Source organism: Trichosurus vulpecula, chromosome 5, assembly GCF_011100635.1.
Source record: "Trichosurus vulpecula isolate mTriVul1 chromosome 5, mTriVul1.pri, whole genome shotgun sequence".
NCBI lineage: Eukaryota > Metazoa > Chordata > Mammalia > Diprotodontia > Phalangeridae > Trichosurus > Trichosurus vulpecula.
The window spans coordinates 61,916,153-61,939,947 of record NC_050577.1 but is presented as its reverse complement, the minus strand read 5'-3'; the positions used below and the strand labels follow the sequence as shown (position 1 = coordinate 61,939,947).

Genomic DNA, 23,795 nt, shown 5'->3' with positions numbered 1-23,795 from the left:
CTTTCCCTCATTCCTTCTTCCCTTCCTCTTTTCCTCTATCTCTCTTTACTTAGAACTGGGAGTTTCTTTCTGTTGTTATTGTTTCATTTCTTTCTTTCTTTCCTTCCTTCCTTCCTTCCTTCCTTTCTTTCTTTCTCTCTTCCTCTCTCTCTCCCTCTCCCTTTTTCCCTCCCTCTCTCCCTCTTTTTTCTTTCCTTCCACTGTGAGTTTGATTCCCCTAATAGAGTATATCATTCGATTAATCAACAAGCATCTTTTAAGTGCCATGTGACTGGTGCTATTCGATGTATAGGGTTGGAGATTCAAAGACCAAAAAAAATGGTCCTTGCCCCCAAGGAACTTAATATTCTGTAAGGGAGGCAACATATACACATATAAGTAACAGAATAAATATGTACAGGAAATGTACAAAATAATTTTGGAGGGGAGACACTGGCAAATGAGATGGTCAGGAAGATGCATATGTACTTGCTTATATTTAGTCATGTCTGACTCTTTGTGACCCCTTTTGGGGTTTTCTTGCCAAAGATACTGGAGTGGTTTGCTATTTTCTTCTCCAGCTTATTTTATAGCTAAGGAAACTAAGGCAAATAGGGTAAAGTGACTTGCCCAGGGTCATATAGCTGAGGCCAGATTTGAACTCAGCAAGAGGAATCTTCCTGATTCCAGGTACAACATGCTATCCCCTGTGCCACTTAGCTGCCCCTATGTACTTGTAGGAGGTAGCATATAAGTTTCTTAAAGGAAGGGATTGTTTTCAGTTTTGTCTTTGTGTCTCCAGAACCTAGCACAGCACCTGGTTCATAATAAGTATTTAATAAGGTCTGAGTTGTTAAATACATGACATCAGATTTAAACATGTCATCTAAATGGATGATTGTGGATCATTTTGGTGGTTTCATTTGTGTCACCAATTCAGTTCCCTGCCTTTTAGTCAGAGGAAGTACTTTTGACTTCTCAAAAAACTCAGAGGGAGTGGAAGTATGAAGAGGAACTGGGGGAGTGATGTGGACAGTGAAGTTCCTGAGAGGGAGGAGGGCTGAGAACAGCTGCCTGAGAATTGAAAGGAAGGAGGCCAACGACCACGCTCTCTCCTCATCACTTAAAATTAATGAGTAGATGTGTGGGGTGGAGATCATGGTGACAACTACAAACCAAGGCTCCCTCTCAAGTTGATGTGATGCAATGCAATGCGAATCAATTAAAAAGCATATATTCAGCTTTGTCTGTGTTAGACACTGAGGATACAGTGTCAGACTTTGGTGATAGACAAAAATACAGCAGGTCTTTCCCTAGCACAGAAGCTTGCTTTCTACGGCTAGAGGCAGGACAGAGACTTGTACACAGGTAAGTAATACAACATATGCACAAAATGACTACAAAGGAATTTTCTATATGAGCAGAACACAATCAAGTATTCCAATCAGGAAAGGCTTCTTCTTGGAGGTAGCACTTGAACTGATTTTGGAGGAAGCCAGGGATTTGAAGAGGCAGAGGAAAGAAGGTAAAGCATTGCAGACATTGGGGACAGTCTATGAAAGGCACAGAGAAGGGAGATGGAATGTCACGTACTGGGAACAGCAGATAGGCCAAAAAGTAGATTATATAAGGGAGACTAATGTGAAATAAGCCTGAAAGACAGGCTGAAGTCATATTGTAAGGGGCTTTAAATGCTAGGCAGAAGAAAATTCATATTTTATCCCTGAGGCACTAAAGTTTCTTGAGGAGGGGAGTGACATTGTTATACCTTAACTTTGTAAGGAAAGCACTTAATTGACAGAGGAAGGGTCCATTGTGAGAGTTGCCACCCTTTGATCAACTAGGTTGGGTGTTCATGAGTTCACAATGTCTCCCAACTAGAATCTAAGTCATGCCCCTTGAATTGAGATTGACTTAATTCAACTTTTAAGTTAACTTTGCTAGAGAGCTTTGCTCCCATTTCTTCTTTTGAGTTCAACAACTAATTGTCCCACCACTACATAATGAGTCGGCAAGCCACAGCTGAAGAATGGATTTTTCTCTTGGCACCATCTTAATTTTCTTCCTTCTTTTGAAGCAACCCGAGAGGGGCTATCTGCTCTGTTTTTTTTTTATTGTTTATTTTAAAGAGATGCTTCAAAGAGAAGCAGAACTGTTGATTTCCCAATGTTTTCACCACTTTCAGTATATAGATAGAGTAACCCAAGACATGTTTTCATGTTCTATTGTGTAGATGGGCATGAAACAATCATTTGGTAGCAAAATTTGTGGTTTACTTACAGTGGCATGATGTAGGCACACCTTGAACATTTGAAACCATCACAATATACTATGATGACTGTATACTGTACTTAGTTCTATAAGAGAGAATTTATCCAGGGTATCAAACAAAGTTAATAGGTTTTAAAAATTTGCCTTAGTTTTGCGTTCTAGATGGAGTAGCTTGGTGTTGAGAAGTAGCCCTGCTCCTGAACTGATTTCAGAACTTCAGGCAGAAGCTGAAATCACTGAACCTGATTGGGGATAATAATCTCTTTCTACCAATAGAAAAACAACAGGCAAAATAGAAATTTTATATATTCTACAAAGCAATAAAAACAAAAATACTTGTGAATGTTTTTCATGTTTAAACTAAGGCTCATGAAAAAAAAATTACAATACTCTAGTAAATTTTTGAGTGACCAACGTAGGAATACCATCTCTAAGAGCACTGAAATTTCAATTGTAGTTTTCCATTCCTTATGCTGCATCTATAAACCCAAAGGGAAATTGAGGCAAGTATCTTAATAATTCAGATGAATGAGCCACTTTTCACAAGATAAGCATGTACAGATTATTGAGACCAAATTTTTAAAATGACATGCCAATTAGGCACAGACTAAATCATCAACAAATAGAGAGTATTTTCATCTTCTCTTTAGTACTATGTTATTATTCCCCTGACTTCTAAATTTGATGATTATGTCAATTACTTCACTGTAATGCTATATTAGGGTGACAATCTTGGTGAAACAGCTATATTTTTTAAAGAAATTGATTGACTTAAACGATTAATTCATTTCTCAAAGACTATGTTTTAATAGTCTTACATTGACCTTCAAAATTGTCATTATGATGCACCATTTACTTTTGCTAACATCTTCTTTAGAATTGTTTTCAATAGGCTTCTTGTTGGCAAATTCTTCCACCTCTCTCAACAACACTTTCAAAATGTTGGATTTTCCATTATCCCAGCCAATTCACACTCTGGCTCTATGTTATACTACAAGCAAAGATCTGCTAAAAGTAAGTTGTAGGCAATTAAGATCACCTATTGTGGTGCTGATGAAATTCTTGTGTTCAGTGAAGATTTGTGCTGTTGTGTTAGGGATGGAGGTCCATTATCTGAAAACATTGGACTCATGGTACCTGGAAGGTCCATAAATCAGTGTGGGTCTGTCTTGCCTTGTCTGTTAAGACAGGTGGATCCCATTTGCACAGATGTCCTTTCAATTACAGCTTTTCTTTTTTTCTTCCACCAAGAAAGTAAGATGTATAGGCCCATTAATCTGCACAGGTCAGCCCCCTTGACAAGCCACATTCTTGGAAAAGGTAAGTTTGTAGTTCAATTATGTGTGATTGCAAATACACACAAAAATGAAAATAGCTGAGCCTTCTTATATCCAGGCACAAAATTCTAAAGATCTATTAATAAAGTTAAATGGAATTTGTTTTTATAGCCCATCCTCAGAGACCCAGAAGTTAAGGAATAACAAAAATCTACAAAAATTGATCCATAAGTTCAGCATGATCGATTTGTTTAGAGAATGAATTTTAAAATACCATAACTAGGAGATTCTAAAGATGGATGTTTAGGAGAATATGCACTGCACTCTCATTTTTAAAAATAAGAGTTTTTAAAAACAATAAATGCCATTTAACATACCATGGCAGCGTAATTTTTTAATCTTTCTCTACTCTCAGTTTCAAATTCAATTTTTTTATGTCATGAAAATGGATGCTTGCCTATAGTACTTTGCAGCAGAGAGACAAATTTTCAAAAGTGAAACTGAGGTTTCTTATCTCTAGTTTAACAAAAAAAAGTATACAAAATTACAAATCAGGCCTTGAAGCTAATTTGTAAAGCAAATAGTGGGAAGGTTACTTACAAAGACACATTCTCAGCATTCAATAAATTGATTTTCCCACTGTTAGCCGAAACTATTCTGCTTCTCCTCACTGCTAGTCTTTGTGTGAGAGCTAAATTTTTGAATCTATTAGCCATTTTGTAAAGAACTACTTTAACTGGGCTCCTTAACCTTTCCAGTTAGTTGCTACTCTGATTAGTTAAATGAGTTAATTTAATTAATGATAAAGAAGATACAAGATATATGTGGCCAGAATTGCTCCTAATAATATTTCAAACAGGGAAGTCTGCATTTCATGAAGATTTGCACTGGTGTACAGCCTTTTCCAATTTAAGGGCCACCAGAACACAAAGGTTAAATTTGGAATGGAAAAGCAGCTCCCTGGTAGTTTGAATTCACACTGGGAAGGTGGCTAAAATGTAAAAATATAACGATAATTTAGTTAAATGAAAGCAAACCTGTGCTGCAGCTTAAAATAAGGGCTGCCTGTTCTAGTTTTTCATATTCAAACTCTTCTAAGGTCCAGTTTTAAGTTTACGGAAAGTGGAGTAGGAAGCTGTTTAACATCCAAACTCATTCCAGAAACACTGCTAATTGGTTCCAAAGAAGCACAGTCTTTAAACTTTCCGATCCTGAAACAGAAACTCCCATTTCTAACTTGCAGTTTAACCTTGGACGAGGTCTACGGGTGTTCACTTCGATAAATTCAGAATGGTGATAACTGATTCCATTTTCTAGGCATAGGCACGTTTAACAGAGTGATTTGGTAATTGTGAAGGACTTAATTTAGGAAGGTCATGCTAATTTACCCTTGATAACAAATGACAACTATGCTACTTGCTTTGATCTGGGAAAGGGGAACATAGGAAAAAGGGGATTTGGAACTTTGGAGTATTTTAAAAACATTAGCTTATAAAAAAGGAAACATCCATCCATCATACAAGTATATATACATATATATATACATATATACATACATATGCATATATTAAATCTTACAGAGTAGTATTTGTAAATACATACAATCTGCAGTGTTTCTGTGCTCAGAATTTTCTTTAAAATAGAAATTAAAATGTTAAACATAAATCATACTCTTCCTCTCCATTGCTTGTCTTCTCCCCAGCCTTCTGATGGTAAATGCTTTCTGTAACTGGCACGGCTCGAATATGGATTTACAGGCTATTCTAGGGAGAATCCAGGGTAGATTTTATGATATATTCCACAGTGCACAGAGATTAAAGAATGTTACAGTATTTTTTCCTGGTGTTCTCTTTAGGAACAAAGGACGGAAGTGCGACAAATATTTGCGAGATGGGTTATATTTTTTTAAAAAATCAACATGGCCATGGGTTCTTAATGCTATTTGGCAGTGCTGGAGTTTAATACATTTCAGATGTCCCTTGGGAACAGCGCACCAACTCCACTGTCAAAGAGCTTCTGTAAAAGCTAACTGTGAAAGTTATTGTAGGTATAATAGTCCAGGATGGGTGGGGGAGGAAGAGCCTGTCTCAAACTTTGACTTAATTCCGTATAAATGATTTATTTCCATTCTTCCCAATAATTATTCCATTATTCCGTAAAGGAGAAGTGAAGGATCAAGGAGTGGGCTTTTTTTTTTCTCCCCTTCCGTGCAAACATCCACGAGCCGACCCTGTTGCTTCTCAGCCTTTTGCATTCTGCAAGAGAAGAGAAGGGATCCTAGACTGGAGAGGGAAGCAGGGGTTTGGAGGAGACGCAGGCGCCGTCTTCGGGTGTTCCTGGAGTCGTAGTTCCAGAGGAAGAACCATCCAGCCCCCAGACGCCAGCAGTCAGGGCTCCTCTTCATAGGGAGCCCGCCTGGCCCCTGCTCCGTAAGGAAGTCTCTGTGGCGCAATCGGTTAGCGCGTTCGGCTGTTAACCGAAAGGTTGGTGGTTCGAGCCCACCCAGGGACGGCTCCTTTTTGAAGTTTTGGCGAATGGTTTTGCGGAGAAGCTGGAGCCAGGGAGGCGGAAGGAAGAACCGGGTGGGTCTGAGTGAGGAGGCATACGGCGATACGAGGTCGTTGCCGGCGGAGGGAGCGAGGGAGGGTGGGGAAAGGCGAGCTTGCTGAGCTTTGTCACTTTGCAGCAAAAACAGGCGGTGACTCCTCCATTTCCGGCAGCAGCCCGGCCCCTCCCCCTCCCCCGGCGCCTTCCGCTTTAGCGGAGGTGGCGAGGCTGAGGCCTGGGAGGTTGAGCCCGAGCTCAGCCCTGGGGGACGTCAGCGCTCCGCCTTCCTTAACCTCACTCCCCCTACTCCCCAATCATTCTTCTCCGGCCCGTTCTCTTCTGTCTTTTCCTCATCCCCTAGTGTCCAGAACCCTGGCTGCCCCTCACCGGGGCCTCGCGCGGGACAGGGACGAGGGTGGGGGAGGGGTGGCTTTGGGCGACCCCAGAGGGGAAGGGGGGAAGGCGAGAGGAGGAAGCGCGGCCACGTGCCCAGACCGAGCGCGGGGGCGGGGCCGAGGGGCGGGGCTGGGGAGCCTCCATTAGAGTCCCCGCGCGACCCGGGAGCCGCAGTTAGGACCCGGGCCCGGGGGCCTGGAGCCTGGGTGTAGACCTCCGCTGCTGTGGGGCGTTGGTGGGCTTTTACTCGATAAAGTGTAAAAGCGATAGATTTTAAATATATATGTGTTTATTATTTAAATATATACATAGTATGAGATGAGGTGTCACATGTAAGATTAGAGCGATACATGTGTGCATATATACATGTCTATCTTTGGGATAGATTCACATCTATGTTTCAATCGCTTTTGTAATCGCTAATTTATCTAGTTTTCAAAGCTCTACATACGTCATTTAATTCTATAGTTATCTTTGGGATAGTTGTAAATAGTAAATTTTTAAATACTATAAAAAACTAAACATGAATAGATTATGGACATATAAACAGTCAATATATAAATTTATAATTATCTTCTGCATAGGTTAAAGCATATAATGGCTTTTATAAGAGATAACATTGATGTAGTTAGCGAAGCTTTGTACATATATCATTTAATTCTATAATTATTTTTGTGATAGTTGTAAATAGTAAATTTTTAAATAGTATAAATAAAAAAGTAAACATTATGAATAATATGAGTAAATTATGGACATTTAAATAGTCAATATATAAATTTAAAGCCCCTTACATATGTCATATATCTTTGGGATAAGTGTATATACATAGCTTTTATAACAGGTAACATTAATGTAGCTTGCAAAGCTCTTTTCACATATCTTTTAATTCTATAATTATCTCCTGCATAGGTTTAAATATATAAATAGCTTTTGTAATAGGTAACATTGATTAGCTTGCAAAGTTCTTTACATGTATCATTTAATTCTATAATTATCTTTGGGATAAAGGTAAAGAGTAAGTTTATCAGTACATAAATAATAAAAGTAAATGATAGATATATAAATAGTAAATATGTGAATGTAAAGCTCTTTACAGATATAATTTAATTCTACACTTATCTTTGGGATAGATGTAAATATATAAATATCTTTTATAATAGCTAACATTTATGTGGCTTGTAAAGCTCTTTACAGAGATCACATAATTCTAGTTATCTTTGGGATAGATATTAATATATAGATATTTTTATAATAGCTAAAATTGATATAGCCTGCAAGGCTTTTACAGGCACCATGTAGCACTTTAAGACTTGCAAAGAGCTATGCACAGTATTTTTTGAGAAAGATGTAACTATAAACATATCTTGTATAATAGTGTTTATGTGGTGCTCAAAGGTTTGCAAAATGCTTTAGATATGTCATCTGATTATATCTTCCAGATAGATATGTATATATGTGTGTATAAAACATATATGCAACTCTCAGATAGGTAAAAATATTTGTTGGACTATCACATATGTGTGCATGCGACATAGTGACACATTGGTGACACTTGCTACCCATCTAGATCTCTTAATATTTCACCAGATCATTGTAAAAACGGTCACTCCCTCTGCCTGTACCCCAGTCAGTACAAACATAAGCCACTAATGTGGTCCTAACTGTAAGCCACTAATTCTACACAACTCAGAAATAATTCTTCTGAAAATAAACCTTTTGTATAAGCAAGAATAGCAATGTTTGTGAATAAGTGTTTCTCTTGGAGTTACACTCTGATATTTTCTCTTAAAGTCATCAGTGTATCTGTGGAAAGTGGTAGTATTGTATAGAGATGAGTTGGATTAAAAAAAAAAAAAAGCAAAAACCTGTATTGATTTTTTTCCCCCTGTGAGTTTCTTCTGTAACACAGGTGTCAAAAGCCCTTTGTAAGTCGTGGCTATAAATACAGAAAGGTAGTTGCAATTTTTCAGCCATGTAATTATGAAACTTTATTTCAAGGTTAGTTAATAATCTGAAAAAGATTAGAATGGGAAACTGCCAGCATGTTTTCCTGAATACATTATATTATGTATGTCTTTGATTTACTTCATGAATTATAAAAACTTCTCCAGAATGGTTCTAGAGTACTACATTATTAATATAAATATTCTGCACTGTTTCATATAAGCACATGTATGAAACAGTGCAGAATCTTTATATCAATAAATAGATGTATGAAATAGTATGTTATATTTAAGTTAATAAATAGATGTGCAATAGAGCAACATATTTATATTAAAATAGATCTATGAAACAGTACAGTATATTATATTAATAATAGAGTATTTTAGAACTACTGGAGAAATTTTTGTGCTTAAACAGGTTAGCACAATTTGCAGGCTATTCTAGATAGATTGCTTAATAGTATACCAATTTAAACATTTTTATATGTGTGTATATGTATGTACATGTTTTAAATAGTTGTGAAGGAAAAGATAAATATTTTCTTCTTGAAAAGTAAAAATACCCCCAAAATGACCTCTTTTGACAGTTTTATATAAAACCTAGTCAAAATAAAAGTCACCAAATTATTTTAAAACTATAGGGTTTTTTTGTGTTTTATGGGATATTGCATACATATTGTCCTCTCTGAATCAACTCAAGTTACAAACAAAAAATAATCCATTACTTGACATGTACTAAACAACATTATTAAAATGTCTGTTTACTATAATTCTTAATTTTATTTGAATGAAAACTGGAGATATAATATGATGTAGAAATATGAAATATTAATCTGCAAGCCATCTTCGAGGGGAAAAACTTAAAGTTTGCAATTGTATGTTAGATTAGAAAAGCAGGCAAGATTGGAAATGAGACTATCATGTATGTAGTTGTAAGCATGGAGACAGTAGCAAATATCTTCCATCTCCTGAACTCAACTAGTTTGAGAAAAAGCTTTTATTCAAAGTTTTGGGATAAGATATGGGGACTAGGTACCATCTCAGAACACTTCCCGGGGATGACTGCTTGAAGCAAGGTCAGTGCTAAACCACGTTCTTGCTTATAGTCCCCGTTTCTACTTTGCTCAGATTTAGGTCAACAGTTAATAAATGTGCTCAGAAAGATGTAAGAATACTTTACCCTATTTGGAGGACAAATCTGTAGTCAGGAAAGAAAGAACAAAGCTTTTTTTGATTATGAGACACTGAGTTGTAAGGTTTATGTTAGTTTTATGCATGACAAAAAGGGGAAGTCCTTAGAAGCCTCAGTTTGGGTAAATAAGTTCTGCCTAGGCCTCAGGCCCCTAATCTACATATTGAGGGAGTTGGATTCCTAAAGTTCCTTCAGCTCCAAATCCTATGAAAAGCCTCAGGTATTTCGTTGTTCTGGTTTCTTACAACTATCCAGGATAATACGCTACAATTACTTAGATTATTAGAATGTGAATTCAGTGTTAAATAGCATTAAATTTGTGTTTTGTTGATCATTTCAATCTGTAAGTTTCTACATATCCATTCTCTGTCTTCTGAACTTAAATTGTATATCATCCTTACTCAGTGTATATATTACAGACAGAATTGCATCAAAATACATGGATCAATTTCTAGGCCTAAAAAGAAAAATTCCTTAAATTCCATTTGAATGTTACATATCACATAGAAAATGCAGTATACATATACTTCACAAAGGAGAAGAATATGAAGATTTGATAGATTCAAAACATTAGCTCTTTCTGGAAAGGTGGGAAAGTCAGACATCTTGAATATTTTAGCCTGTGAAAAAAATGTTTTCTTTAAAACAAAATGGATATTGAAAGGAAATGACAAAGGTACCAGTATCATTTCCTTCAGTTCTGATACTGCTATCTCAGATGCTAAAAGAAAGGAAGCAGAAAAAACCTGGTAGTATTTTTTTCCATATATAATAAAGAAGAATGCCAGCTCGTGTTACTACCCTGATGTTTTCTAGGAAATGTGTGGACTTGTGACTTGAAATATATGTTGTAGTTTTGGTTTGTGTCATTAGTAGAAAAAGCAGCAGAGACTGGATAGTATATATCTCATTCAATGGAAAAATATTTTAGGAGCCTGACAAATTAAGAAAAATAGCCATTATTTTGGGTTTTTTTTTAACTCATTGTTCTTTTGGAAGGTTTATAAATTTATAGATTTAAAATTCTACCTCAGGATGTAGTTTCAAGGCAATTCCCTTTTTCACAATATGGTATAGGTTCCCTTGATCATGTTGACGGTTTATACTGCTTTCTCCCTATACTGAAAAATTATTCTGAGCTTATGAAAATGATAGATTTGCTATTTCTATAAAATTCGGGTAAATGCTATCCTATTTAATTTTAAAATATATTTTTGTTTATATTTTCTTTTATATAACATTAAAAGAAATTGGTTTTTGTGCTAACTATATCGATATTTTAACATGTGTTTTACAGTATTGAGGGTTTTTTCCTTTTAACTTTGATTTTGTTTTTTTTTTAAGATCTTGAATTTTCAGGTTATTAATTTAAAATGTGACTATAAAATATTATTATAGGTTGGGAATAGAAACTGAATTTACTAGCTCTTATCTGAGTATATGGGAATGAGTAATCAATCAGAAAGGACAAAAAAGGTTGGGACAACAATGTACGAATGAAAACTTCTAGAAAGACTAATCTTCTAGTTGCTTTTCTTTCCATTCCTTCTATCCCAAATGCTTATTTTATTTACTCTTTTATGATGATGGCAGGAACATAAGCCAAAGAAGGAAAATCCTAAGTAACTTATTTATGATGTATTGTCTTTAAAATGTTTTTAAGTAAGTAAACATGAACTTAGGCCACTGGTTGGCACAGTGGTTAGAGATGTGGAATCAGAAAGAATTAGGTTCAAAAATGGCCTTAGACACTAGGCAAATCACTTAATCCATCTACTTCAATTTCCTCATCTACAAAATAGGGATAAAAGCTACTTGCTAGGGGTGTTCCAAGGATCAAATAAGATAATATTTGTAAAGCATTTTGCAAACTTTAAAGTGCTCTACAAATGCTCCCTATTATTAACTTCAAACAAAAACAAAAGTCAAACTTACACTTGCAGCTAAAGAAACTTTAAAAGACCTTTAACATGTTTGATTCAGCAAACACTTAAGTGCTTATGTACCAGACATTGTGCTGAGCGCCAGAGCTACAAAAATAAGACAACAGACTATTCCAGTTTCTGAGTTGATTTCGTTCTGTAAATCAATGAATTTCTGGAGATGCAGTCCAGGAAGGCAGCCCAGCAGGAAATGACTCTACCTACACCCTACACCCTACACTGAGGGGTGCCACCATACCCCCTGGAGAGTCTATCTCCACTATACCTCTTGCATACATTCCCTTCTATCCACTCATATAGCTGTTTCCAGAGTTTGGAGATGCCAGACTTACAAGGATAATGCAACAAGTAAATCCTCCCCTCAAGGAATGTGCATTCCACTGGGACTGGGGTGATAGAACAGAATCAGACAATCATGAATTAGAAACTGGAAGGGGCCTTTGAAGTCATCTTATCCAGAACTTTCATTTTATTTTATAGGTGAAGAAATTAATGGGACACACATAAGCACATTTAAGATAATTTATGCAAGGGCTCAAGAAAGAAATTCCTTAGGCAATGGTAGCTGAGCTGAGCTTTGAAAGGAGCTGTGTATTCAAACAAACATTTAAATATCTTATCAAGTGCAGGCTATGTTTTAGGAATTCTGGGGTTCTCCTTGCCCTCAAGGAGCCTATGTTCCATAAGGGGAGGTGATAAGTGTACCTCCTACACATATACATATATGCAAGATAGATAAAAAAAATACAAGATAATTTAGGAGGAAGGTGTGAGAAGCTGGAGGAATCAAGTCTCAGGTAGAAGGTCCATTAGAACTGAGCTTTGAAGGAAACTAGAGAGGGTAAGATTGTTATCCTTCATTCTCAGAGAGGACCAAAATGACATCAGTATGATATAGTCAGGTTATAGTGTGTCTGGCTGTGGCTGATCAGACCAATATGAGCTCAGAAAGTTCTACACAGGTCAGGCACAAATAGTCCTTGTGAACATTTGGGGTGGATTCTCTAAATTTGCACATCTCGCATTTCTTTGAAGCTACTTCAATTCTGCTTTGCTCATAGAGCACAGCACCTTCTCTGATGTGGGCATGCCATTCTGAACAGTCCTGTGCCAGTGTCTCCCATGACACACAATCAATTCCAAAGTTCTTAAAAGAGACCTTTAGAGTGTTCCTGTATCACTTCTTCTTACCACCATGTGAATGAACACTTGTGCTGTGTGAGCTCTCCATAAAACAGTCTTTTTGGCAAGTGTACGTTTTGCATTGAGACAACATGGCCAGCCTATCAGAGTTGTGCTCTCTGCAACAGAATTTGAATGCTTGGCAGTTTGGTTCAAGAAAGGACCTCAGTGTCTGGTATCTTATCCTGTCAGGCGATCTTCAGAATCTTCCTAAGACAATTCAGATGGAAGCAATTCAGTTTCCTGGCATGGCACTGGTATATTTTCTAGATTTCACAGGCATACAATGAGGTTAGCAGAGTGGGTCTGTAGACCTTCAGTTTGGTAATCAGACTAATACCTCTTCTCTCCCACACTTTCCTCCGCAGCCTCCCAAACACTGAGCTAGCTCTGGCAATGCATGTGTCAACCTCATTATCAGTGTATACATCCTTGGAAAATACACTATCAAGGTAAGTCAACTTATCCACAGCATTTAAAACTTCTCCATTTGTTGTAACCGATGGTTCCACATATGGATGGTGTGGTGGTGGCTGATGGAGCACCTGTGTTTTCTTGGTGTTAGTTGTTAGGCAAAAATTAACACAAGCAGCAGAGAATCGATCCATACTTTGTTGCATCTCAGCTTCAGTGGCTGCACTGAGTGCACAATCATCTGCAGAGAGTCATGCACCAATGCTCCCTCCACTTTGGTCTTGGCTTGTAGCATTTTCAAGTTGAAGAATTTACCATCAGTGTGGTAGCTGACCTTGTTGCCGTGTTCATCCTCTTTGAAGGTACTTGACAACTTGTCTGAAAACATCATGCTAAAAAGCATGGGAGAAAGCACACAGCCTTGTTTCACTCCACTGGTGACTGGGAAAGCACAAGAGCATTGTCCATTATCCAGAACCTGGGCAAGCATGTCATCATGAAATTGACACTTGCAGCAAAACCACTCTCCTGTCATCAGTGCCTGTGCTCCCACCATGACAAACCCTGGTGAGGTCAAAGAAAAAAATTTGATGATGACCTGTGCCAAAATGGGGCAAACTTTTAATTCTGGGTGACTTTAATGCTAGAATAGGCTCGGACTCAGATAAGAAATGGAAGTGAGAAGGGAATACATTCTAATAGACAATCTTGTTATGGACAATGGACAGTTTTATGGACAGTCCTCTTAGAGGTGAAAAACAGTATGGCCAGTTTGACTGAAATGATGAGTACAAGAAAGGGAATGATAGAAGGTTGGATAAGCAAGATGCAGTCAGATTATGAAGGATTCTATTTGATTCTAGAACTAATAGAGAATCACTAGACTTTATTAAGCAGAGCAGTCCTTGGGAGGGAATAAGCATTTGTATAGTACCTGCTAGGTGCAACCCTGCAATGTATGTGCTATTATTATCCCCATTTTACAGTTGAGGAAACTGAGATTAAAGTGACTTGCCCAGGGTGACACAGCTAGTAACTGTCCGAGGCTAGATTTGAACTCAGCATTTCTGACTCCAGACTCAGTGTTCTGTCCACTGCACCACCAGTTGCGTCTGGTGGAATAATCACTTGAACATTTGTGTGAAGTGTGTGTTACAAAGGGAGAGATCAGACAGGAAGGTCAATTAAGAGGCTATTGTAATGGCCCAGGGAGAAGTTACGGAGCCTCCAAACTAGGGAGATAGCTATACGACTAGACAGGAGGGGGTGGATACAAGAGATATTGTGGAGATAGACCCTCCAGGGGGTGTGGCAGCACCTCAGTGTAGGGTGAGGGAGAGTGAGGAATGGAGAGCCTCATATCATACGGGGCTGCTTTCCTGGACCTCATCTTCAGAAACTCATTGATTTGCGAGATGAAATCAACTCTGAAACTCACACCTCCTCAGCAATCCCTGCCCCTGGGATCCAACCCTCCCTCCTCCTGCTTGGAGAGGGTGGAGGGTGGATTTTACGGAATTCTCGTTTCCCACCTGGATCTCCAAAAACTCATCTTTCTACAAAATGAAATCAATTTTGGAATCCATACCTCCTTAGATCATTTCCCACCTCAACTACAAGGCTACATCATGTCCCCAAGCTGGTTAACCTCTCTGTCCCTTGCCAGCCCTCTTCAGCTTCTTTTTAATGTGTTGTCTTTTCCCATGAGCTCCTTGAGGTGGAGACGGCTTCCTACCTTTCTTGGCACCTCAGTGCTTCGTATAATGCCTTATTGACTCTGAAATGACTGTGAGGATGTAGAGTTGGGCAACTGAAAGGATGGTGGTGACCTCAACAGAGGGAGGGAAGTTCAGAAGAGATGTGTGTTTGGGGAAAAGAAAAGTTCTCTTTTGGGCAAAACTGAGTTTGAAATGTCTACGAAACATTTCGGTTCCAAATGTCCAACGTGTAGGTGATGCTACAGGACTAGGTCTCAGAGAAACAGAAGTGACGAAGGAGGGCATTTCAAGTTTGGGAGATAGCCTAAACACAGGCAGTGTGTATGCATGTGTACATGTCTATTCATATGTGTATTGTACACATTTATGTATAAATACACATGTATGTACATACATACTATATCTGGAGCAACCTATAGCTATCTATTACAAACTGTGGCTTTTTCTCATTATGTCCCCAGCCATTCTTTTCCTCCATTCACCCCTTTATATTGGCTCTCCTGATGCCTGGAATGCTCTCCATTTTCACTTCTGCCTCAGGGAAGAGACATCTCAGCGCACAGAGAGCCTTTTCTGATTGTAGCCACTAGTACCCTGCCAATTACTTGTATTTACTTAGTATATTTTTTGTATTCTTTTCTTTGTTTCATGGGTTACTATAATGAGACAAAGTTTCATCAAACTTCAAAACATTGCAGAGCCTAGTGGTATTTTGTAACCATTCAAGAATCCGACCTGACCACATGCAGGAGAAAGGAGCAGGGGGACAGGGAAGAAAATAAGCATTTATATGATGCTTACTGGGTGCCAGGTCCTGTGCTAAGTGTTTTACAAATATCTTACTTGATGCTCACAGCTACCCTGGAAGATAGGTGCTCTCTCTGCTGAGGCCGAGAGAGGTTAAATGATTTGATCAGGGTCATAGTTTCTGGGACCAGATTTGAACTTGGTGTGGCCTCTAGCAGGCTCTAAAGGACAGAGCAGATAAAAAATGTCTATTGTCTGTATTAGGGCAGCTAGATGGCTCAGTGGATAGAGTGCTGAGCCTGGAGTCAAGAAAACTCATTTTTCTGTGTTCAAGTTCCATCTCAGACACTAAGACTCTGGACAAGTCACTTAACCCTGTTTGCCTCTGTTTCCTCATCTATAAAATGAACTGGAGAAAGAAATGGTAAACCACTCCAGCATCTTTGCCAAGAAAACCCCAAATGGGGTCATGGAGAGACTGAATAACAACATCAGCCGTATTATGACCCAAATGGGCAAACTATAGACCTGTTCATTGATATATCTATCTGGGATAAACAGGACGAGTGGAGAACAAATTTGGCTCAGAGAGAAAAAGGAATAAATAAGTGGACTGACTTGCCTTCAGGAAACTGCAAAGCTCCTTTAATAGCTTTACACCTCTTCTGTAAACAATATCTTTTTTATTTATTTGTTTGCTTGCTTTATCTAATTACTAATGTTATTGTATGACTTTATGGAACATCACATTCTCCAAAGAACCAAAAATGAATATCATATCATTTACTTAGAAAGTCCTAGAGAATTAGCAAAAGAACTAACAGACTATAGATTTAACAAAGTTTCAAGCTACAAAATAAACCAACAAAAATTAGAGCATTTCTATATAATAGTAAAAAAATAAATCCAGGAAGCAATAATAGAAATGAACATTCCACTCAAAATAACTTCAAAATGTGTAAAATATTTGGGACTCAAACTACCAAGGCATACTCAATATTTGAATAGATTCAATTCTAAAATACTTCTTAAAGAAGTAACAAAAATGATTATATTACCAAAATTAATTTACAGATTTAATGTTATATGAAACTCCCAAAAAGCTTACTTTAAATAACTAGGTAAAATAATAACATTCTTTTGGTGGTATGAATGCTCTTCTAGAAAAGGGGTTCTTAACTCTTTTGTGTCATGGACACTTTTGTTGGTCTGGCGAAGCTTATGGACCCCATATCAGTATGTTTTTAAATGAATAAAACAAAATACATAGAATCATAAAGGAAACCAATTGTATTGAAATACACTTATCAAAATATTTTTTAAAAAACAAGTTTATAGATCCCAGGTTAAGAACCCCTGTCTAGAATATCAAAGGGAATAATTTTTAAAAGATGGGAATGAAAAGGGAATGGTATTCCAGACCTCAAACTTATATCATAAATTAGGAATCATTGAAACCACTTGGCACTGGTTAAAATACAAAAGGAGATCAATGAAACAGACTAGACAGAACAATAGGACATAATTTAATTCAACAATCTAGTACTTGATAAACCTGAAAGAACTCCCTCCTTCATAACTGCTGGGAAAACTGGAAAGCATCTTGGCAGAAATTAGACTTAAACCAACATCTTATGCCATATCCCACAATAAATTCAAAATGGATATGATTAAAGATCTTGCCATAAAAAAAATTAGAAGAAAAGCAGATCACATACCTTTCATAGCTATGAGTAGGGAATTAATTCTTAACCAAATGAAACAGAGGCAAATACAAAACATAAAATGGATAATTCGTATTATTTGAAATTTCAAAGCTTTTGCACAAACAATGCATCTATGATAAGAAGTCAATGGGGAAAAAATCCTTGCATCACATTTTCCTGATAAGAGTTTGATATCTTAGATATATAGACAACTAACACACACAAGGTGTCCCAAAGCTTTAATAACTTGAAACTGCCCAAAGACTTTCAGAATACCTTTAACGGACCAAAACCTATTCCCCCAAAGATAAGAGGTATGGCAATGAACAAGCAGTCCTAAAAAGAATTGTCAACTATTAACAACCATATGAAAGAATGCTCCAAATCACCAATAAGAGGGGTCATGAAGAGTCAGGCCTGGAGTGAGGAAGACCCGAGTTCAAATTTGACCTCAGATACTTAAACAACTAAATAACAACAAATTAAAATTCTGAGGTATCACCTTATACCCAGTAAATTGGTAAAGATGACAAAAGAAGAAAACAATCAGTATTGGAAAGGGGTATATAAAGACAAGCACACTGATACATTTTTGGTGGAGCACCATTGGCATAATCATTCCAGAAAGTAATTTGGAATGATAAGAATAAATTAAAACAATACCCTTCGACCAAGGGATTCCACTGCTAGGTATATACCTCCAGTGAGGTCATTGATAAAAAAGACACTATATACATCGGAATATTTATAGCGGCACTTTTTGTGGTAGAAAAGGACTGGGGGAATGATTAAATAAATTGTGGTACATGAATATGGTGGAATGTTATCATGCTGTAAGAAACAACTAACTTAATGAACAGAGAGAATCCTGAAAAGACTCTTTGAAATGAGCCAGGAAAACAGTCTACACAATATACAATAATTCAAAACCACAAAACAATGAGAACGGAATGCCTCCAAGTTGTAAAGTACAAAATTGGACGCCATAAGAGAAGACAACTGTCTCTGCTTCTAGTCAGAGGTTGGGGTCTGCAGGTGGTGAACATTGCATATAGCATCATTTTAAAAATATGTTGATTCATTTTGCTGAATTTTTTCTTTTTCTCTTTTCCTTTTTTTTTTCTTTTTAAGGTCTGGCTCTCCCTGACGGAGACAGGAAACAGGGAAGTCTAGATGGTTAAAAAAGAAAAGATATCAATAAAATACTTTGAAGAAAAGCAGACTCTTACAAAGGGAGCAATGGAGAGGTGCATGGTAGATGTAAGCAGACCACAACATACAACCAATGAGAAACTTTGAAGAAGAACAGAATTTAAAATTGTCATAAGGAAGAGAAGACGGACTGGTCATGTGGAGAGTGCCAGGGACATGATGGAGAGCCTGAACATTCCATATATTATACAGATCATTTGGTCTTTTCAGTATTTAATTTTTTCTGATGTAGACACACCGTATATAGTTTTGTAACATTCTTGTCCCTTGGTTCTTCTTTGGTATAGAATTTCTTTACCATATAAAAGGAGTTTTTCTTCTCTCTTCTTCTCCCACATCAAGGTGTAACCCCATGGTCACACAGCTGGCAAATATAGGAGCTGGGTATCGAAGCCAGACTTTGGAGATTTTTACCCTAACTTTGAGTAGTCTTTCTGTTCATGTAATGGGAAGATTCTGATATTGTGTCTGTTCCCTAGAATGGCTGGCAGGAATAGGATATGAACTCTTGTATCTACAAGAGATAGTTATCTTAATCTCAAACTGTACACTTCTGGGACAGTATTTGCTCCAATTTAGTTCAATTTAACAATAATTTATTAAGCACTACCACATGCCAGGAACTGTTATAGATGCTAGAGCTAAGGAAGACAAAATTAAAATAGTCCTTGCCCTCAAGAATCTCATACTCTCCTGAGAGAGAGACAACATTAACAGGTAAGTAAAAACAAAATTATACCAAGTATATACTAAATAATTTTGATGAGCATGGGGAAGCACTAATAATTGACCCGTCAGGTTCAGCCTTATGTAGGAGGTAGCACTTCTTGAATGAAATATAGGATTTGAAGAGAGGGAGGTGAGAAAAGGAGGTGGCTTATGCAAAGGCATGAAGGCAAGAAGTGCTGGAAGAGAAGTAATGGGAAATAAATCAGGGAAAGTTAGGTCAGAACCAGCCTGTGATAGGATCGAAATGCTAAACAGAGGGACTTGCATTTTATCTTAGAGTAACAGAGAGTCCTTGATGGTTTCTGAACATACTTAAGGAATAACAATTTGGCAGCCATGTGGAGAATATATTGTAAAGGAGAAGGGAAGGGGGCAGGTAGATACATTAGGAGCTTAGTGCAAGAGGTGATGGGGACCTCCACTGAGATGCTATGAGAGTAGACAAAGAGACAGATTAGTTAGAACTTGTGGAGGTAAATGAAAAAAAAACTGCACCTGGATAATTGAAGATGACTCGGAGGTTACTAATGTGGGTGATTAGGAGGTACCTTGTACAGAAATAGGAAACATAGCAAAAACTCTAGGGGTGGAAGAGATGAGTTCTATTATAGTTATGTTGCATTTGAGGTGCCTATGGAACTCCCAGGTGATGTCTAGTAGGAAGCTGATAACTCAGGACAAACTCAGGAAAAAGGATGACAGCTGGAAATATAGATTTTAGTACTCTCTTTGTATGGCATCTAGGTATGGTGGATAGAGTGCCAGGCCTGGAGTCAGGATGACTTGAGTTCAAATCTAACTTCAGATACTATTTGTGTGGCCCTGGGGAAGTCACTTAGCCCTTTTTGCCTCAGTTACCTCATCTGTAAAATGAACTAGAGAAGGAAAGTGTCAAACCACTCCAATATCTTTGCCAAGAAAATCTCAAAAAGGGGTCACAAAGAGTTGGACACAACTAAAACAAATGAACGACAAAACTGTCTTTGTAATGATGATCATTGAATCCCTGGATCACCCAAAGCATAGTGCAAAAGTAGAAAACGTCCAAGACAGAGCCTGGGGTGAATCCACAAATAGGAGTTAGGGCATGGATGGTCCAGCAAAGAAGATTAGGAAGGACTAATTAGACAGGTAGAGGGAGAGAGCAATGTCATAAAAATCCAGGCAGTTATGTCAACAGATCCTCATGTAGCATTACTTTAAGGTTCTCACCAGAACAGTTGACTTTTTTCTGGACAAAGCACAGCCTGTTAATGTCCTTCCTAAAAATGTAGAATCCAGAATTGGAAACAAAGATTCAGCTGTGGTCTACTTAGGTCGGGGCGGGGAACCTTCGGCCTTAAGGCTACATGAGGCATTCTAGATCTCTAAGTGTGGCCCTTTGACTGAATCCAAATTTTAGAATGTAAAATTCAGTCAAAAGGCCACACTTAAGGATCTAGAAGGCCCCATGTGACCTCAAGGCCACAATTCCCCACCCCTGACTTAGGGCAATGTATAGTAGGGTGATATGTTCCTTCATTCCTATGTGTATCCAAGCACCTAATAGGTTCTCAGGACCATAGTTTGAGTAGCAAGGATAACAGTAGTTCCACATTGAGGCTCCTTTTGGGGGAGAGGTTCCTCTTCAGAACCACAATATCTCAGAGGTGGGAGGGACTACAGAAGCCATCTGCATTTAGCTGGAGAGGAGTCCCTTCTGCAACATTCCTGATATAATCCTTCTGGTGAGGACCTCTTTTAGAAGGAACTCCTACCTCCTGAGGCAGCCCACTTCCCTCTGGATAGCTAGTTAGCAGGAACTTTTGCTTAGTTATCTAGTGAGAGATGTAAGTCTCTAAAGTTCGCAATGTGTTCATTTTTTATTCGTTTCATCTTCGTAACAATCCCGTGGCTTAGACACTGCAGGTATCACTGCTCACATTTTACAAATGAGGACACTCAGCTACTGAGGCACAAAGTGGTTCAATGACTTGGCCATGGTCACATAGCTATGAAATGTTAGGAGCAGCATTTGAACTTGGGTCTTTTTTACTCCAAATTCACCACTACGTCCATTTTACCATGTTGCCTCTTAATTCAGGCCCAAATCTGGCTCTTTATCACTTCCATCCATTGCTTCTAGTCCTTTCTACTGGGGACAAGAAGAGTGAGTCTAATCTCTCACATGACGGGCCTTTAAATACCTAACAACAGTTACTGTGATAGCCCATCATCTCTACTCCAAAATACATATTCCCATTTCAATCACTCTTCAGAATGGCATGATTTCAAGATGCTTCGCCGACCTGGTTGGCCTCCTCTGGCTGCCTTCTGACTAATCAGGGTTGTTCCATAAATGTCACCCAGAATTTAACAGGATTTTCTAGATATGATCATACCAGGGAAGCGTATGGCAGGACTATCCCCTTCCAAGCCTCGGTCACAAGGCTATTCTTAATACAGACGAAAATCACAGTGGCTTTTGTCGTTGTTGTTGCTGTCACATCACATTGTTGACTCTGAGTTTGCATTGCACAAAAAACCCTGAGCTTTTTCACACGTGCTGTTTTTCCTCTACTCTCCCTTCTCATACTGGTGAAGTTGGAATTTTTTTAGATATAAATGTAGTACACAGAATTCGGGGGCATATGGGTGCTCAGGGAAGTCTAGTACCACTGGTATGTTGGGTCCTTTTCAGGGCTGCTCACCCACTTTTGTTGTCCATCTATTATCTAACTCTCACCTGCGGGCCTGAGAAGCTGTAGCATGCCCAGCAGCCACACTCTGGTAAACAGTTTTGTCGGACAGGCTAAAACCAGGTTGAGAATAACCAGGGTATGTCAAACCTGTTGGTGAATTAAGGGGTTATCTACTCCAAGCACATGAAGACCTCCCCCAGCAGAATGGGAGGATGAGGACGATTTGTTCCAACAGCTATGAAGGCAGCTAAAGCAGGTTCTGTGGACTGCTTGGTTAGACACTGAAGATGCCAAGGTTGTCCATTTCATCCTAAGCCATTATCAGTCATCTTGACTTTTGTCTTGCTTGATGGACTCTGATGACTCTGGAAGAGAGAGTGAGGCTGATGACTTCACACAACTCTGCCTCACTTAAATCAAATTTTTTGCATGAGTCAAAAGACATCATCCAGACCACTTTACCATTTTTACCTCCCTCAAAGTCCTGTGGCAAGAGGCAAGTGATGAAGAAGCAGGTGCAGATACACTGGGAGCTGTAGTCACAATCCTACACACAGGTGGCCCAGGCTAAAGGGTCATCTTCTCAATGGACTGAAGCCGCAGTGGCATTAAGCAGGGCCCTGAATGTCTGAGCAGCTTTTTTTAAGGACTGCACTGCTCACTTCCTGGCATGAGGAAGGAGGAGCTAGAAAAGGTCATCCACTTCACTCAGCCTTGGCCTGCTCACCACAGCAGGCAGGGGTCTCATCCTGTGGTTGAAACACACACACACACACACACACACACACACACACACACACACAACCTTTTGCGAAGATGATTCCACTCACCATTATACATGGAATATGCGCATGCTTGTGAACAACACAAAAGCCAGTAGACCTAAAAGATTCGGCAGGTATTGCATCCGAATAGCAGCCCTAAGTGAAACAAGGCTGGCAAATGAAGGCGGCTTCCTGAAGTTGGGGCTGGATACATGTTTTTCTGGAGTGGCTGCAGTCATGGGGAGCCCTGTGAAGCTGGCATAGGTTTTCCAATCAAAACTAATCTAGTTAAGAAGCCTGTATGCCTACCAAAATGACTGAATGACAGGTTCATGACAATGTGATTGCCACTTGCAAGAAAACGCCATGCCACTATCATCAGTGCTGATGATCCCACCATGACAAACCCTGGTGAGATTAAAGAAAAATTGTATAAAGACCCGGAGACCCTCATCATCAATGCACCAAAAGAGGACAAGCTTATAATTCTGCGGGACTTCAACACCAGAATAGACACTGACTATTAGACATGGCAGGTAGTTTCTGGGTGGAACAGAGATGGAAACGGTTGTCACTTACTACTGAAGACTTGTGCTGTTCGTGACCTCATCACCAACGCTGTCTTCCATTTACCTAAAATGCTATAAAACTTTGTGGATGCATCCTCACAGAAAGCATTGACATTTAATAGACTATGTCATTGTTAGAAGAGACAGGATGGGAGCATGATGAAGGTGATGTGTGGCACAGAATGCTGGACTGATCATAGACATATCCTCTCCAAGCTAAACATTTGCATTCAACAAAAGCGGCGACCCTAAGGCAAGACAACTACCAGCAGACTTAATGTCAACAGATTAGAGTGTTTCTGCATGTGTGAATAGTCTGTTGCTAAGAAGGAAAGCTGAGCCAACACATGATTGGCAACAGTGGAGCAAAAAAGGGGTGGGGAGGTTTTCTTTGGTGTACAGCAACATATTTACTCATCTGGTCCAGAACACTTGTAGATGCCAAGGTTGGTTTGACAAAAACGATGGGGAAATTTAGAAGCTGCTAAACAAAAATAAGAAATCCACAGGGTTTACCAGCAGGAA

The 23,795-nt window shown here is 38.6% G+C and overlaps 1 non-coding gene across 1 annotated transcript; it reads left to right on the top strand.

Moving 5' to 3' along the window:
• The first annotated feature begins 5,964 nt into the window (after positions 1-5,964).
• TRNAN-GUU lies at positions 5,965-6,038 on the top strand. Its single transcript has one exon. It is a non-coding gene; the product is annotated as a tRNA-Asn (tRNA).
• The last annotated feature ends 17,757 nt before the right edge of the window (positions 6,039-23,795 follow it).